Raw genomic sequence first — 19,328 nt, 5'->3', positions numbered from 1 at the left:
ATACAAGTCAGTAGGAGACAGACGGAGCCTCTGTGGACGCACGAAGGAGCCGCGTCCGGGCTGGAGACTCGCTGATGTTGCGCTGACAACCACCGTCAGTGACAAGCTAGCGAGAGAGAGCTCACGATACCGGAAATAGCGACAGGAACCGGAAGTAAACAAAGGAGCAGACAACTTTGCGTTCAAGTTTCATTCAAATATGCAAATAAAGAGTAAAATAACAAACACATTTAAACTTAACAGAAAATATAAGGACTCATCAACTTTATTTATACCCAAAATGTAGTTTCTGTCATTACATAAACTTCCTCATGCAAATATTTACACTGTATGATATCAAACTATTAGCATTACACAAATGTAATTTAACTTATGCCAAAAAACACATGTAAAAATGTTTTGATCCTCAGTCACATAACACAAAGCAGATAAACACATAAGGAAACACAGTAAAGTTTCAAATTAAAAAAAATCAAATCTAAGTTCACAGAAAAGCGCATAAAAATTGAATTGAGAATCTGTGACTGTACTCCGCAATCCCTTGCTTATTCTAAGCTTTTTCTTTTTATTTCAATTATTTCGTTTTCTGTGAACTATTGTCTTCCTGATTTTGGCGTAACGAGCTGCAGGTGCGCTGGAGGCTCAGCGCTCTTCGGAGATCGCCCCCCCCCCCTGAATGCCGTTCCTGCAGGTAGGGGAGGAGGTGAGAAGTCCGAGTGCCGACCAGAAACCGAACCACAACAAATAACATATGAAAGAGGATATACGAACATGTGACTTAATAACATATGATAGAGGATATATGAGCATGTGACTTAATAACATATGAAAGAGGATATATGAACATGTGACTTAATAACATATGAAAGAGGATATATGAACATGTGACTTAATAACATATGAAAGAGGATATATGAGCATGTGACTTAATAACATATGAAAGAGGATATATGAGCATGTGACTTAATAACATATGAAAGAGGATATATGAACATGTGACTTAATAACATATGAAAGAGGATATATGAACATGTGACTTAATAACATATGAAAGAGGATATATGAGCATGTGACTTAATAACATATGAAAGAGGATATATGAACATATGACTTAATAACATGAAAGAGGATATATGAACATGTGACTTAATAACATATGAAAGAGGATATATGAACATGTGATTTTCCCACTATAACACACAGACATACACACATCAGTATCAGTGTTCCAAATCCTGTTTTCTTTTTCTACCAGCTCTTCCTCCAGCGATTACCCCGCATCTTGCGCATGTCCCGCCCTGCTGAGGCAGAGCTGTACTGGGATGGAGCGTTACCGCGGCGATCCAGCTCAGTGGGCTACATTGCCTCGGCTGAGGAGTACGACAGTGTGAAGTCCCGCAGTGAGCTGATGTTTGAGAAACAGCCTGGGAGACACGGACTGGTGACCCGAGTCACACACGCTGCCAGGACGTTTCCAGAAACATTTAAACACATGAGATATAGAAGCATCAGTAGCTTCATTTGAGTTCTGAGCTTTGGTGTCTGTGTGGAGCTGTGAAACCACAAGAAGAGGGAGGAGCCATCAGCTGTACGCAGAGATCAAGCCGGCTGTGGATGGAGCCACTACATCATTAAACACATGCGCAACAAGAACGACTACTACCTAATCAGTAATAGTATAATAGTAATAGTAACGGTAAATAGTAACGTATAATACAGACATTTGAAGAGACAATTAAGAGAATGTTTTCATGCTTATAATAGTGGTCGAGGATCCATTTAGAACTTTATAAAGATGCATTGTGTGATACCAGGAACTAATTTAACTTCAAGGCGAAGCTGCTTCTGCTTTGACGACCATCGACTGATCTCCTGAAAGTCCACCACCGCTTTTTAAAAACTGAATTTTTCATCTATGGACGGAGTAGACGGCAGATTTTTCCACAGATGCTCTTCACCAGTGGTCAGTGAGTGATGCAGCAGATGAGCGGGAGTTGACTGGCTTCAACCAGCTACTGACTCAATGTCTCCAGCCCATAGTGTGGATTCTCTACGAGATCAGACAGCAGCTTCAGCTCTGAATCCTGCAGCTGGTTCTCACTGAGGTCCAGTTCTCTGAGATGGGAGGGATTGGACCTCAGCGCCGAGGCCAGAGAGTCACAGCTGATCTCTGATAACCTGCAGTTGCTTAATCTAAATACAGAAGGGAAACGGTTAAAAAAGGTTTAAAAAAAAAAGGTTAAAAAATGATAGTAATATGTAATTACCACAATTCCAACCTCTCAGGTTTGCACTGTTCCAAAGGAGAATATATATTGTTCTGGCCCTCACTCTTCCCAGGTTCTCCCCACCTCTTTCCCTCCCATCTCATCATGGAGATCCATCTCACCTGTGGCTCATCTTTAAAGGCACAACCTGTCTTAGATGACTTCCTGTCCCCCTCACCATCTCTCTCCTCGTTGGCTGGTGTCTACCAGGCACCCTCACCTAGTTTCGTCTAATTTTGGTTACGATCTGTCGGCTTTTTCATTGTCCTTAAATCAATTTATCATGAATAAGTGGTCCCCGTGTGGCCCTCCCTCCTGAAGGAACTGGGCACAACACACACACTCAGAAAGTGTGAGGACCCTCGGATGGAATAATGGACATTTTTGAGAATGGTGTTTACCTCAGAGTTTCCAGTCGGCAGTTTGGAAAGTGGAGAAAACCACAGAGCAGCTTCACTCCTGAATCCTGTAGACTGTTGGAGTTCAGCTCCAGCACCCTCAGATGGGAGGGATTGGACCTCAGCGCCGAGGCCAGAGAGCCACAGCTGATCTCTGATAAACTGCAGTTAATCAATCTGAAAAATGCAGGATAAGGTTATACGGTGCAGGTCTGCAAGTTATCTGCGTCAGTACTAAACCTACGTTACTTCTTAGTTGGGTCGTACCTGAATTCACGATATTACAAGGAATTTCTCTAATGTGGTGCATCACAGCAGTGTTGAGAACAGCCTCACTTCACCATCTTAGCAGCTGGTATATAGGTAGAAAAATGAAGACTGACCTGAGCCTCTCCAGTTTACAGTTTGGACTCTCCAGTCCAGAACAGAGCCGCTTCACTCCTGAATCCTGCAACGGGTTTTTGCTCAGGTCCAGAACCCTCAGATGGGAGAGGTTGGACTTCAGAGCTGAGGCCACAGAATCACAGCTGGTCTCTGATAACCTGCAGCAACTCAGACTAAAATAACAATTATTTTGAGAGAAGACAAATAAAAATCAACATGTACCAGACTAAAACACAGCTTACAAGCAACAAACCTCTGTTCCTGCACCGGCTTATCTGCCGTATGTTCGTATTTTGGGTTCTTTCAGGTCGGTTGGACAAGATCTACACCGTATGTAAAGTGTGTGTAGGTCAAAATACCTTCCAAGTTTGTGAAACCACATTAGCACTCAACTCTTGTCAGGAGCTGGGACAAAGCGACCCACTCCTGATAGCTTGTGGGCGATGCTGCAGTGACCCTGCAATCCCTACACTCTCTGGTGAAACCAAAGGTTTTAGACACTGCTGGATGCTGGAAGGGTGGCTATAGTCTGGACGCAGAGTTCCCCTGACTGCACATTTCTCCAACAATGATGGTGTCACTTTTTCTCTTAAAATGATTGCATTGTGTAGAATCGGTGTAGAATCAACTTGTTGACTTCTGATTTGGACTCCAATGGAAGTGAGGTGCAACAATTGTGGATGCTGAAAGCTTCAGATCTTCATGAAGGTTTCTGTGGTTGGACTGACCTGCTGCCCCTTTAAGAGGGAGGCAGGTTTGGGCTTCTGGCTGGAATGAAGCCACCTAAGATGAGAATGATTGCAGGCTTTCGGTACCAAGGTTTAACAGGGTGCTCACTTCACACTTGGGCTTTTCTCTTTTTTGGGATGGCTTTTCTCAGTAGAGAAGGGGCATGGCACACTGCAGCAGCTTTCTTTTTGGGGTTTCTAGTTTTCCTTCTGATCTTTAAAAGACAGGAAGAACCATTTTTGATTTGTCTGAATGTTTGGGCGGTTTTGTGGCCAGCCTAAAATAAAACAAGACAAATCTACAACTGATACTTCCTTTCTAGTCATTGATGACCATCCTCACATGGGACAGATTTCCACAACCAATTTATTACTGCAAATCTGTCCTGTGTGGTCTTTTTTCTGAGAACTGTAACACTACGTTTATAACAAAGATCAAACATGTAAACATTTATTGTCTAACTAGTTACACCTGGGAAAGTACTGGATCATCTCTGACTGACCTGAGAGTCTCCAGCTTACAGAGAGGATCCTGGAGAAAACCACAGAGCAGCTTCACTCCTGAATCCTTTAGCTTGTTAAGACTCAGGTCCAGAACCCTCAGATGGGAGGGATTGGACCTCAGCGCCGAGGCCAGAGAGTCACAGCTGATCTCTGATAACCTGCAGCGTGACAAGCTGACCAAAAAAAATTTAATTTTATATTTGGTACTTTCACATGATCTTAATTCCAGAACTGAATGGAGGGTGACTGACCTGAGAGTCTCCAGCTTACAGAGAGGATCCTGCAGAAAACCACAGAGCAGCTTCACTCCTGGATCCTTCAGCTGGTTCTCACTCAGGTCCAGTTCTCTCAGATGGGAGGGATTGGACCTCAGCGCCGAGGCCAGAGAGTCACAGCTGATCTCTGATAAACTGCAGTAACTCAGTCTGGATAAGGAATCATGGCAAGAAATGATCTCTTTTTGGAGGAAAAGTCATATTACACTTGCTCAAAATCATTATTTCATTATTTAATCAGGGCCCTTGGAGTCAGGAGAGCTCTGGCCCCCCCACTGATAAACTGGGATATTACAGCAACAACATAGTTAAAAAGTATCTATAAAATTGACTTTCAATGGCTCATTCAAATTCATACTACACTTCTCTTCTCCAAAAGTCAATGGAGTTTATCATGAAGCCTTTCATTGTTTAGTTGTTATGTCGAAGATAAAAGAAAGCTGACCTGAGAGTCTCCAGCTTACAGAGAGGATCCTGGAGAAAACCACAGAGCAGCTTCACTCCTGGATCCTGCAGCTTGGTCTCACTCAGCTCCAGAACCCTCAGATGGGAGGGATTGGACCTCAGCGCCGAGGCCAGAGAGTCACAGCTGATCTCTGATAAACTGCCGTGTGACAACCTAGAAAACCAATAAATGGGGCAAATAAAAACACATTTCTAAATATGAAAATGAAGAGAAAAGCAGAAAATGTAAAGAAATTTAGAAAAGACCAACAGAGGCCTCCTGACCTGAGCGTCTCCAGTCTGCAGTTTGGATGCATCATTGCAGAAGACAGTAACTTTACTTCGGCATCTGTCAGGCTTTTGTTCTTGCTTAAGCTCAGCTCCCGTAGATGAGAAGGGTTTGACGTCATTGCTGAGGCCACAACTTCCCAATGACTCTTTGAAAGAAAAGTACCAGACAGTCTGTTGTGTATGAAACAAAAAAAGTGAGTCAAACTTTGGGATTTCTAATCAACTTATCTGAGAATCTACCTAAACACAAATGTAGCTCATTTCCTGGAAAAGCTAAATTCAACACCGGTCCTGAACCTCTCAGGGATAGATTACCAGTAGATCACATGATCACTCTAGATGGTATCTCATTAACATCTAGTCTTTCTGTGAGGAATCTAGGAGTAACTTTTGATCAAAATCTCTCCTTCAACTCACACATTAAAACTGTCTCTAGAAGTGCCTTTTTTGACCTGAGGAACATCTCAAAGATCAGGAGACTACTGACCCACCATGATGCTGAAAAGTTAATCCACCATTTCACAGTTCTGACAGGTATTGACCACAGCGATCACATGACTCCTGTACTGGCGTCTCTTCATTGGCTGCCCGTTAAATTTAGAATAATTTTTAAAAGCCTTCTTCTGACCTACAAGGTCCTTCCTCTTTGAAAAAGCTGATAGTCAGTAAATCTGTAGTTATTATCCTAGACATAATGATCATACTTAGGGGGTCGTCTAATCATCAGGTTAACATCTTAGCTATGCTGCTATAGGCCAAGGCTGCTGGGTCCAGAAACACAATCACCTGACAGGCCTAAGGACCAAGTCAGATAAGAAATCAGAGAACTCTGAATGTGGCCCAGCAGGGGGCTGATATACAACTACAAACAGAAGTGGCTTTTCTGTCCTCCAGTTCAGATGGGTGATGCCAAGAGTCAGGCTTTCAAATGAACTGGAGCCATGTTTTGGTCTGTGATTAATTAATAACTTGGAGTGATAGATTGCTGCCACTCCCCCTCCTCGACCAGTAACACGAGGAATATGATAATTAAGATGGGTTGGAGGAGTAGATTCATTTAAGCTAACATACTCCTCCTCCTGAAGCCAGGTGTCAGTAAGACAAAATAAATCAATGTGATGATCCGCTATCAGGTCGTGTACTAACAGGGATTTACACAAAAGAGATCTAATATTTAACAGTCCACACTTAATTGTGATATTAATTTCTCCAACTTGTGCTTTAGTATTCATTTTAATAAGATTATGGTGATTGACCGCTCCCCTCTTCTGTGCTTGGTGAACTTTTAACCGTGGAACAGAGGCTACCTCTATAGTGTTAAATATATTATTGTTGGTGGATGAGGGTTCTATGGAAGCAGCAGAGAGGTGTGTAAGACTACAACTCTGCATCCTGGTCTGGACCCTGGGTTGTCAGGTCACTTTGGGTCTAATAAAATTTGCCAAATTACTAGAAATGAGAGAGGCACCATCCCATGTGGGATGGACACCGTCTCTCCTAATCAGACCAGGTTATCCCCAAAAATGCTCCAATTGTCTATAAAGGCCACCTCGTTTTCGGGGCACCACCGTGACAGCCAGCGACGAAGCGTCGACATGCGGCTAAACATCTCCTCGCTGGCCAGATTGGGGAGGGGACCAGAGAATGCTACGGAGTCCGACATCGTTTTTGTGTAGTTACACACCGACTCCAAGTTAATTTTGGTGACCTCCGACTGACAAAGCCGGGTGTCGTTGGCTCCGACGTGAATAATAACTTTACCAAATTTACGATTACGTCTCTCCAGCAGCCATAAATTTGCTTCTATGTCGCCCGCTCTGGCCCCCGGAATGCACTTGACTATGGTCGCTGGAGTCGGCTTCACATAGCGCAAAACAGAGTCGCCAATTACCGCAGCAGCTAGCTCTCCTGGCTACCTGACGCAACTCCAGCTAACTCTAAGCTGCGGAACCGTGTCTCAAACTCGCTAAGTCTCGCCTCCATAGCCGTAAATAAACTAGACTTTCTGCGCCTATTCCCTTCACTAAGGGAGGCAGAGGAGTAACTAAACATTTCACACACTGAACAGACAAAGACACCGGGTGAAACAGACGGTGAGGCCATGCTAACGCTAATAATCGGTGAAGCCCTGTATTTGTTTAATATGGGTCGTTTCTCACTGTTGTTATCAGGTGACTAGAATGTCCCAAACTGTTCAAATTTTAAGTAAAGTGAATACAACACACCAAGTGTTCAATATTAAGTGAATACAACACCCCGTGCACAATGCAACCAACGAACGATTGAGGAGACAGGAAGTGAAGGCTCCAAACGTAACCGCCACAAAGACCTAAAACACCCATTTAAACCAACGAGGCCGGCTGTTTTTACGTTGAACAAATGAAGCAAAATAGTTAATATGTAATGTAATTACATGACAGTAATTTCATGATAGTAAGTTAACTTGTGGCTTCTATTATTCCTGCCTTATGTTGGTTTGTCTGGATTGATCTTTGAACTTATATCCAGCCAGTGTTGAACATTTCTGAATGAATTGGGGTTTTTTTAAATTTATGGACGCTGCAATGGAAATAAAGAATTGAAGGAATGACCACTGGAGGGGGTATTGCTACCTGACATGATCGACTCGGTTGATTTAAACGCCGATGTCCGGCCTCAAAAATCTTTACTTACACGGCCTTCCTGCAGTTCCTCACAGCTGGAATCAGGCGACGTCGTCCCTCCACTGAGGTGTTGTACTGCCGCAGGTTCAGCTCATCCAGAACTTCCTCTGACATCTGCAGCAGTAGGCCAGAGCTGAACAGTGGATCTCTGACAGTTCCCTCTCTGATTTCTTCTCTGACTTCAGGATCTCTTGGATCTCCTGATGGACTGACTGATCCTTCATCTCCGTCAGACAGTGGAAGATGTTGATGCTTCTGTCTGGGGAGATTTCATCACTGTTCTCCTCCTTCAGGTTGTTGAGGACCTTCTGGATGGTTTCTGGATGGCTGTCCGTCTGATCCAACAGTCCACCCAAGATTCTCTGATTGGACTCCAGAGAGAGACCATGAAGGAAGCGAACAAACAAGTCCAGGTGGCCATTTTTACTTTCAAGAGATTTCATTAGTGCTCTCCTCAGGAAGTCATCAAGAGATGTGGCTGGATCGTAATTTCTGTACAACCCAACAAACCAGGAAAAGGGGTTTTGTTTATAATATTTTAGGAATGTTTCCATTATCCTTTTTTTGTTGGTGTAACAGTGGAACATGTAGACGGCAGCCAGAAACTCCTGAATGCTCAGATGAACAAAGCAGTAGACTGATTTCTGGAAGGTCACACTCTCTCTCTTGAAGATCTCTGTACAAACTCCTGAGTACACACACCCTCGGAGACGTCCAGTCCACATTGCTCCAGGTCTTCTGAGTAGAACATGATGTTTCCTTTCTCCAGATGTTCAAACGCCAGCCGACCCAACTTCAGAAGGAGTTCTTTATCAGCCTCAGTCAGTTCCTCTGGTCTCTGCTTTCCTCCATACTTCTGCTTCTTCCTCTTTATCTGAACCCTCAGGAAGTGTGAGTAGAGGTCAGTCAGGGTTTTGGGCAGCTCTCCTCTCTGGTCTGTGGTCATCATGTCCTCCAGAACTATAGCAGTGATCCAGCAGAAAACTGGGATCAGACACATGATGTGGAGGGTCCTGGAGGCCTTGATGTGTGAGATGATTCTCTTGGACAGATCTTCATCACTGAACCTCCTCCTGAAGTACTCCTCCTTCTTTGAGTCAGTGAAGCCTCGTACTTCTGTGATCCTGTCAACACACGAGGGAGGAATCTGATAGGCTGCTGCAGGTCTGGAGGTGATCCAGATGAGAGCTGAGGGAAGAAGGTTCCCCTGGATGAGGTTCACCACGAGCACGTCAACGGACGATACTTGTGTGACATCAGAGATGACCTGATGCTTGTTGAAACCCAGTGAAAATCTGCTTTCATCCAGGCCATCAAAGATGAACAGAAGTTTCCAGACAGTCAGATCTTCTGCTCTGATCTTCTGTAATGTTGGATGGAAAACATGAAGCAGTGAGAGAAGACTGTGCTCCTCATGTCTAATCAAGTTCAGCTCCCTCCATGAGAGCGGAAGCACCAGACTGATGTCTTGGTTCTCCAAACCTTCTGCCCAGTCCAGACTGAACTTCTGCACTGAGAAGGTTTTTCCAATGCCGGCGACACCGTTGGTCAGAACCACTCTGATGTGTCTCTGTTGCTCAGATAAGACTTTGAAGATGTCCTGGCACTTGATTGGAGTGTCCTGGATGTTCTTCTTGGAGGTTATCTCAAGCTGTCTCACCTCATGTTGTGTGTCCACCTCCTCACTTTGTCCCTCAGTGATGTAGAGCTCAGTGTAGATCGTGTTCAGCAGGGTTCCACTTCCTACTTCATTAGTTCCTTCAGTCACATGTTCACATCTTCTCTTCAGACTGATCTTATGACCTTCTATCACTTCTTGCACATCAGTTCCTGAAAATAAGTAAACCAATGATTTCCATCTATAATAAATCATCAACACAACTACAAATTCATGACATCGCAAGTTCACCTTTATATTGAACAATTTTACTTTGTTTGGGCTTCATTTCAGCATCTCCAGATCTGCTTCCCAATTGTGAACAAGAGGACTCTCCTGGTGGAGCTGACTGGTCCCAGTTTGATAGGATGTGCTCCCCCCTCTCACTATGAAACACATCTCTATTAGTCCTTTGATTTATAGGATGAAAAACCTGATCAAGACTCAATATTTTTCCAGCATTTATGTCTGAATTCATCTTTCAGTTTCAACATGATTCTTGTTTCTAATCAACAATATTCTCATTAACTATGTAACTATATGACTGTATGAGGTTTAAGTGTTAAACATCTCCAATAATAAACTCACAACCTGCTGCTGTTAATGTGACTAACAGCTGTCACACAAACACATCATCACGCTTTAGTTTTCTTACATTTGGTCTGAACTTCTGAAGTTTATTCTATCATCTTTGGACCGGTCACGCTTTAGGGACACCCTGCTGGGCACGGTGGACTCTGCTCTGTCCTCGTCCATCCTGAGGAAACATCAGAAATAGTGATGAGACTGTGATGAAGGTAAATAATCTGTAGAGGTTGTAGTTAAATAATCCCAATTCACTGCATTTTTATCAAACAAGAACATTTCGGATCAGGGGCCCCCCCTGTTCTTCCCAATCACACCTCTCCAGGTCTCACTGTTGCTGCCGACGTGAGCATTGAAGTCACCCAGGAGGACGAGGGAGCCCCCAGAAGGAGCACTCTCCAGCACTCCCTCTAAGGACTCCAAAATTGGTGGATACGCTGAACTGCTGTTTGGGCCATAGGATCCGTCTCCCCACCCGAAGGCGAAGGGAGGCTACCCTCTCATCCACCGGGGTAAACTCCAATATCCAGGCACTGAGCCGGGGAGCAACAGAATTGCCACCCCTGCCCGTCGCCTCTTACCATCGCAACTCCAGAGTGGTAGAGAGTCCAACCCCTCTCGAGAAGACTGGTTCCAGAACCCTTGCTGTGCGTCGAGGTGAGGCCGACTATATCTAGTCGGAACTTCTCAACCTCGCGCACCAGCTCAGGCTCCTTTCCCACCAGAGAGGTGACATTCCATGTCCCTAGAGCAGTTTATGCAGCCGGGGATCAGACCGCCAAGGTCCCTGCCTTCGGCCGCTACCCAACACACATGCACCCGACCCCCCCTGGCCCCCTCCTACAGGTGGTGAGCCCACGGGAAGGGGGTCCCATGTTGCCTCATTGGGCTGTGCCCGACCGGACTCCCTGGGCAGAGGTCCGGCCACCAGGCGCTCACCAACGTGCCCTGCCCCCAGGCCTGGCTCCAGGAGGGGGCCCCGGTGACCCGCATCCGGGCAGGGAAACTTGGCACCAATGTTGTTCAGCATCATTAGGGGGTCCTGGGCTACGCTTTGTCTGGTCCCTCACCTAGGACCTGTTTGCCATGGGTGGCCCTACCAGGGGCATAAAGCCCCAGACAACGGAGCTCCTAGGATCATTGGGACAGGCAAACCCCTCCACCACGATAAGGTGGTAGCCCAGGAGGGTATTGGACTTCTGTGCTCGTCTCAGATTGTCCATAACAAACACCTTGTTCAGGAATAAAGGCGTCCACATGTGCACTTGGAACCAGGACGCCTTAGGCCGCAGATCGATGATCGACTTTGTGGTCGCGTCATCAGATTTGCGGCCGCATGTTCTGGACACTCGGGAGAAGAGAGGGGCGGAGCTGTCAATGGATCATTTTGATCTGCAAGCTTTAGGTAACCAACAGGTGGTAACAAGTAAAAGATTTCATTTCCATTTATTTTTATTTTTGTTTTACTGCATACAGTCCTGGGTTAGAGAGAAATGAGCCGGGGGTGGGGACTTCTTGTCAAAGTGACAGGTTGACCTTTCCTGAACCCGCCCACATCTGTTCCCCCCCCCCTCCCTTTCCCCCTTTTCCTTTCCCGCCTTTTTTTTTAAAAAGGGAGGAGGGGGATCCCCCCCCCCCCCCCCGCCTTTCTCCCTTGCCCGCCCCTTTTTAATAAGGGCAACAGTTACAAAACAGTTACAAAACAGTTTTGCCATAGTCCTGGCATAGCCATCTGTGGACAACATGAGTAGTTCTACATCCGTGATTGGTGAGACGGCTGTGACCGTTATAAGAGAATTGTGTGGAAAAGTAGTTGAAAAATCCACGGTGTTTGTACAGCGTTCTCAGGCGTCACCTTCTGAGCCTTTGCAGCAAGAATGGTCTTTGGAGCCTTATAGTCAAACAGGGAGTTTTGGGTATGTGTTCCGTTACAAGACGGGGGAGCTGATTCTCTATCAGCGGGAAGAATCTTCCAGTGAGGGGCCTATGTTGTCGGCTACGATGTCTTCCAATGACTGGGGTGTGTTGAAACTGATCAAACCGAGAATGGTGTGTGTGACTGAAGAAGGCTGTGAAGAAAGAAACAACACAGAACAGAAACCTTCCACAGAACAAACATTTTGTGAAACATTTGTGAAAACTAGAGAAGAGAAAACTATTGGAGAAAGTTAGACTGTTAGAACCCTAACACTGTGGTTCAGAAGAAAAGAGAAAAAGAGTTGGTGGCCTCAAGTAAAAAATTTAGGGGCCTACGTTGTCTTCCGGTGTCCGAGGTGTGTAACTGAAGAAGCTTAAATCCCGTGGAGACCTGGAGGCCCTCCTGGAGAAAAACATTCTTAACATGAGTTATATTGCCTGAACCTGTTGTTTTGTAGAGTTCCCGTGTAGGGAGGTATCCCCATGGGGTACATCACCACCAGTTGGTCCACCGGGGCAATCGTCAATATCAGACTTTTCGGCGCCAATCAATTTTTTTTTTTTTTCCTTCTCGCCAAGCATTGTAAAGCGAATATATACATGATCATCTCACAGTCATTAGCTCAGTCCTCCAGAACTTCATCGGAAGCTTCACCGTCTGCGAGCGCGTGTAACAAACAAAGATGGCTGCAAAGATGACTACCGGTAAGCCTCAAATTCTTCCCAAACTTTTTCTCTGTAGTTTTCTAAATAGTTTTAGAAAACTATTAATGAATGAACTATTAATGATTAACTACTATTTACGAATAACTGTTTTTAGAAGTTACAGTAGAGGTTCACCATATGCCAATTTATCCTGGTAAGCAATCCGTGATCTTTTTAACCTGAAAGTTGTTCTATTTTTATTCTAGATTTTTAAGTGTAATTTCTGTATCTTTAAAGTCAGCGCCGATGAGTTTGAAGGAATAACCCTCACGCAAACAGACGTTGGTATAGTTCTTTTAAATGATTAACTCAGTTTTTTTTTTGTTTTGTTTTGTTTTGTTTTTATGAACAGCTCAGTTGTTCATAGATTGCTGAAATATAACTTTTTATGATACATTTTCAGATCTGTTAGCCAGGGCTGAAAGATTGGTATCCGGAAGACAAAAAAGAACTGAAAAAGCAGTAAAAGCATTGCTGTGTTCTGAAACCCCACTCCCCGTGCAGGGGACAAATTGCTGTGAAACTGAAATTGGTGAAATTGAGATTGAGAGGGAAACCTCGGCACTTCAACATGGGACTGACTCAAGTAAGCAGACGAACAAACTCTCCAGAAGACGTGTGAGACAGCCAGGAGGACCGAAGTCGACTGTACAAGGTAATATATTTATCTGTGATTAGAAGTATATACAAAATATGTGCCGTTTTGATGATTTGTATTTTAACGATTTTCCCCTCTGTCTAAACAGAACCATCAAAACAGAACCTTCAAACGTGCGCCTCTCTGAGCACTGTGACTCCCACGGCCTTTCCACCCTCCCGTGAACCTTCTGCCCCTGCGAGGAGACGTAGAATACGGCAAGCGTGTACCACTCTGACCCCTGTACTTACAGCGGCACCCACGGCAGCTCCACTCTCCCTTTCACCAGATCCTTTCGAACCTGCGAGGCCGATAAGGAGACGTAGGAACCAGAGACACAAGTCTAACATTGTCAGGAGATTGTTTGATGGTATATTTTATACTATATCTTCTTGACTAATAATAATAATAATATATAAAAAAAATAATAACTCATCTCTCATCTAATTACAGATTCAGGGTTGAGATTAAACGAGAGCGTTCCTGAACCGTCCTTCGACAGGGTGGAGGGGGATACGGGGGGCAACGATCATCCCAACAACAGCACGAGCACCACGAGAGCGTTCCTGAACCGCTCTTTGACAGGGTGGAGGGGATACAGGCTGCTACATTCATTCCCAACACCCCCAAGACATGGTAGTGCTGGAGATTTTCAATAATGTCATACGGTATATTGTTTCCTCCAATTGTAACCAAAGGTGTACTAAAACAGTGTTGAAAAAGCTGTAATTTTTTTCCTTTTTCTGTCTTTTGTTTAAGATATGGATGAGGATTTCAATGTTGAATATTTTAATCAAGTACCGAATGCTTTACAAATAGCTGTTGATCAATTAAGTGAAATTCCAATCTCCTTCCAATAAATTTTACAATTTACAGAAGCGAAATTGATGCTCCCGAGCCCTAACGCAGCAGAGCAAAATGAAAACGTCCTAGAACTTGACACCTTACAACTCATAAATGATGCCCTCGAAAACCTTAATGCAGTTAATGCAGTAGAGTTTGAAAATCATTCTCCTTCATCAGCTCTCCACACGCAAAGTGATCATGTCTTACACACGCGGTACAACTAACAATCAGATCAGAGACGGATTCAGCAGAGACACAATCGGCTCTTCCTAACCCCCTCCTGAACAGGATGAGAGGCAGGCAGGAGAAGGGGGGTCAGAGAGCAGCCCCTCACCCCTTACACACATGGCCCCCCCTAACTTTCTCCTCAGCAAGGGGGAGGAGGGCTAGGAGAAAATCCATCCGATCTCTCTCCTGAGCGGGGTGAGAGGGTTTTTTAATGATTTTAACACATGAGAACAAGACGCTCCTTTAACATTCCCACTCGGGGAAATGTGCCTGACATTGCAACATTCTATCGAGATGTAACAGGGGTTATCAGCGAATTGGTGGATGTTGCCAGACGACATAGTAGTCGCAATGATTTAATACAGTTGGAGGTGGTGGGTGAAAACGTACACAATCATGTTACAGTTGCTGTGGATGAACAAGGTGAAAATATTCTACCGGCTTTTAATGGAATGCTAGATCGGATTGTGCAGTCAAACGGTATCATTTCATCGGATGAGAATATAGAATTCATCCTTCACGTGGTGCAGAACCCAGGAGGAGGTGCCAAACGTAAGATGGAGAAAACTCTAGACTGTGAAATCATTGACAAAAAAAGACGTCACTTATTTATCGTAGACAACAGAGACAACCAGCTTTGCTTCGCCATCAGTCTAGCTCACGTTATCTACCCGAAACTTACTGAAAGAGAATGCCTTGATATTGCGAGGAAGTTGCAGCATCAGGCTGGTTTAAATGATGAGACCCCCGTCACTTTCAGTGACATTGGTAAATTTGAAAATATCTGGGGCGTAAAATTGTTGTGTTTTACAGAACATGCCACAGTAAACCCCTCTCACATTATGAGACAAAATTCTCTGATCGTTCCAATCAGTTGTTTCTCTTTTTACTACAAAATCACTATTATGGGATAAAAAATCTCAAAGCCTTCCTGGGGTCGTCAGTCTGTAATTATTGTTACAAGACTTTTAAGCACCCCTATACCCACTTTTGTAAAGGTTACTGCGCAGTGTGCAACGATCCTGCCTGCCCCACAGAAGGGTTCAACACAGTGGTTTGCTCTGACTGTAACAGAACGTGTCGCTCACCCTCTTGTTTCACCAGACACAAATTGGTCGGTTCAAGCAGAAAGTCCAGCCTCTGCGACCGAATCAAAAAATGCGCACGATGCGAACTATACTACAGTGTCAATTTGTCGTTAGACGATGCAAAGCATCGCTGTGCGGTGAAAAAATGTAAAATCTGTGGTGAAAAACTGCAGAGCGACTCTAAAGTCGATCATAGTTGTTACATTCCTACCCTCCAACCAGACATCTCACATCCTGATTTGGTTTTTTATGATTTTGAAACATTTGTGGGTCAAAATGGAGAGCATGTTCCTTTTTTAGTGCATACAAAAACATCCAAAGGTGAAGAGAAGGCGTTTTATGGTCTTGACTGTGCTAAAATGTTTATTTTGCATTTCAGGAAGCCACGATACAAACAGAACATCTTTATAGCCCATAATGCCAAGGGGTTTGACAGTTATCTGGTGTTAAAAGGTATGTTGGAACTGGATGTGACGCCACAACAGATTCTGATGAACGGGAGTAAAATCCTCAGTTTTGAGGAATCCCATTATGGTCTCAAATTCATAGATTCCCTGTCATTTCTCCCCATGCGTCTCAGCGCTATGCCCAAAGCCCTTAGGATTCACTGACAAGACCAAGGGGTATTTCCCACACAAATTTAGCTCAGAAATTCACCTCAATTACGTGGGGCCCTATCCCGTTCCGTCCGACTACGGCGTAGATCGCATGACGGTGCGCGAACGGGAAGAATTTGACCCGTGGTACAACGAGGTCAGCCGAGGTACCTTTGACTTCAAAAGGAGGCCTCGCTGTACTGCAAAAATGATGTTGACATTCTCACCCAGGGCAGTCTTAAATTTAGAGATCAGTTCCTAGGTGAGACGGGGGTAGACCCTTTTGGTTCTATCACCATAGCCGGAGCCTGTATGAAGGTGTTTCGCACCAATTATCTGACTCCTAACACTCTGGCTATCCCCTGCCCTCACAACTATTTGAATCAGAGCAAAAGATTCTCTAGCGCATCGGTTCAATGGTTAGAATGGTTGATGCACAAAGAAAAAATCTTTATACAGCATGCTCTAAACATGGGTGAAAAACAGATTGGTGCATTTTTCGTAGACGGATATGCTGAGATTGACGGTGTAAAACATGTCTGGGAATTTCATGGATGTTTTTACCACGGCTGTCCCAGTTGCTTTGATCCCACAGTACAGTGCGATATGAGAGGCGTCACCTTTGGTGAACTGCACTACAAAAGTGAGAAGAGGGTGAGTGAGCTACAGACCACACATGGGGTTCGTGTTGTAGTCATGAGAGAACACACGTGGAACCAGATGAAAACAACATGCACGGAGGTTAAAGAATTTCTCCGTTGCTTTAACGCTCCTGAGCCTCTCAACCCCCGAAAAGCACTTTTCGGAGGTAGAACGAGCGCTTTAAAACTGCGACACACGGCAGCGCCCGATGATGAAACCATCCACTATGTTGATGTCACCTCACTGTACCCGTTTGTCAACAGTACTTGCTCTTACCCCTTAGGTCACCCCGTGATCATCTACAAAGATTTCGAGGACCCACGCAGCTACTACGGCTTCATCAGAGCCACTGTGTATCCTCCTCGAGGTCTTTTATTCCCCGTGTTACCGCACAAAAGTGAGGGAGGTAAATTACTCTTTACACTGTGTCGCACCTGTGCCGAAACTAACAATGAGGGTGGCCCCTGCGAACACGACGATGAGGGCAGAGCTCTGACGGGGGTCTGGGTCACCGTTGAATTCATCAAAGCTCTGGAGGTGGGGTACAGGGTGGGTAAAATTACAGAAGTCTGGCACTTTGACAAGAGCAGCGACACTGTGTGTTTACCGACTACATACACACCTTTTTGAAAGGAAAGCAGGAAGCCTCGGGTTACCCCGCTGAGGCGACGGACCGAGAGAGCAGGGAAAAATACATCAGGGACTATCAGGAGCATCAGGGCATTCTTTTAGATGCTGGCAAAATCGAGACCAATCCTGTGAAAAGACAGGTTGCTAAATTGTGTCTCAACAGTTTGTGGGGAAAGTTTGCACAGAGAGATAATTTGTTTAAAACCACCATTGTCTCAGATCCTAAAGAATTCTTTAGTTACATGTTTTCAGGTAAATACAAAGTCGAATACTTTTCCGTTCTCCACAGCAACAGAGCTCTCATCAGGTGGGAAATACACCGACGGGTACGTTCAACCCCCAGGTAAACAGAGTAATGTTTTTATTGCAGCATTCACCACAGCACACGCACGACTGAAGCTGTACAGTTATCTGGAAAAACTACAAGACAGAGTGTTTTACATCGACACAGATAGTTTAATCTATCTGGTCAAAGAGGGTGAGAAACCTCTAGAGCTGGGTAACTATTTAGGTGACCTGACGGATGAACTGGATGGTGACAGCATTCAAGAGTTTGCAGCGGCGGGTCCCAAGAGTTACGCGTACCAAACACGAAATAAAAAGAAAGTCGTCATGCGTGTGAAAGGTATCACTCAGACCCGGGAATGTTGTGAGCGTGTGAGCTGTTGACAGTGTCAGAGAGCTGGTGGAGGGTTACCTGAGTAATAAACAAGAGGGAAACACGATCGAGATCCGTCAACACAGCATCAGACGAAAAAGGGTTTTGGTTTGCATGAAATGTGTCATTTGATAAAAAATTTAGGGTGGTGTATGACAAAAGACGACTCTTTGCTGACGGAACAACTCTGCCTTTCGGGTATTAGAAATGCAGGAAATTGAATTTGATCCTAGGTTTATCTTTCCTTTTTCTTGTTTAATCGTGGGTCCGAGCGGGTGTGGAAAGACCTATTTTGTAAAAAATGTATTGGAAAACTGTGACCGTGTAATAAATGTTGTACCTGACAATATCGTGTGGATTTATACCTCTTTTCAACCTATGTACACTGAACTGCAAAAGATGATTAAAAACATTAAATTTGTCAAAGGTCTGCCTGATTCTTTTGAAGATGAAACACACTGTTTCCTCCTGATCAAAAGCATTTGATTATTTTGGACGATGTTATTTTTCAAGCCTCTGACCATCCTGAAGTGGTAAAGATTTTTACACAGTATCGCCACCACAGAAACATGAGCGTTATGATGTTGACTCAAAACATGTTTCACCAGGGTAAACACACAGTGACCATCAGTTTGAACAGCAATTATTTGGTCATGTTTAAAAACCCACGGGATAAACTACAAATGAATATATTGGCTCATCAGATTTTTCCATCACAAAAGACATTTTTCTTGGAGAGTTTTGAAGACGCCACAAAAGACCCTCACGGGTATTTAATAGTGGATCTCACCCCCGTCTGCCCAGATCCGTACAGACTGAGGACGGGTGTACTTCCTCACCAGCAAGCGGCCGTTTACATCCCCAGAGCGTCGACGTAGATCATCATGTCAGCGCGTATAAAAAGAAACGCACACCCTGCTGAAGGCCCTGTACCGTGCCACACCCAAGAAACGTAGAGACATTCTTATTCACAGCTCCCCGGATTTTATCCAGACACTGTGTGAGATTTCTTTAAATCTTCTAAAAGGAAACGTCCCCCTGACTCCTTCTCAATTTAAAAAACTGAAGAGACAGAAAAAAATTATCAAACTGTTGGCTGATAAAAGAACCAGTTTAAAGAGGAAGCAACAGGTTCTAAAGAAGCAGACGGGCGGATTTCTTTTACCTCTCCTCTCAGCGGTGGTA

The 19,328-nt window shown here is 44.5% G+C and overlaps 1 protein-coding gene and 2 long non-coding RNA genes across 3 annotated transcripts in view; 2 read left to right on the top strand and 1 right to left on the bottom strand.

Moving 5' to 3' along the window:
• LOC130513406 (uncharacterized) overlaps nucleotides 1–19,328 on the bottom strand; it is a 328,720-nt gene that overhangs the window by 77,694 nt on the left and 231,698 nt on the right. The window lies entirely within an intron of this gene.
• LOC130513551 (uncharacterized) lies at nucleotides 12,585–13,103 on the top strand. Its single transcript, XR_008946750.1, has 3 exons — nucleotides 12,585–12,818; nucleotides 12,934–12,972; nucleotides 13,056–13,103. It is a non-coding gene; the product is annotated as an uncharacterized LOC130513551 (long non-coding RNA).
• On the top strand, nucleotides 13,323–14,009 carry LOC130513544 (uncharacterized). Its single transcript, XR_008946742.1, has 3 exons — nucleotides 13,323–13,473; nucleotides 13,565–13,825; nucleotides 13,909–14,009. It is a non-coding gene; the product is annotated as an uncharacterized LOC130513544 (long non-coding RNA).

Source organism: Takifugu flavidus, chromosome 17 (genome assembly GCF_003711565.1).
Source record: "Takifugu flavidus isolate HTHZ2018 chromosome 17, ASM371156v2, whole genome shotgun sequence".
Lineage (NCBI taxonomy): Eukaryota > Metazoa > Chordata > Actinopteri > Tetraodontiformes > Tetraodontidae > Takifugu > Takifugu flavidus.
This window is presented reverse-complemented; position numbering and strand designations above follow the sequence as displayed.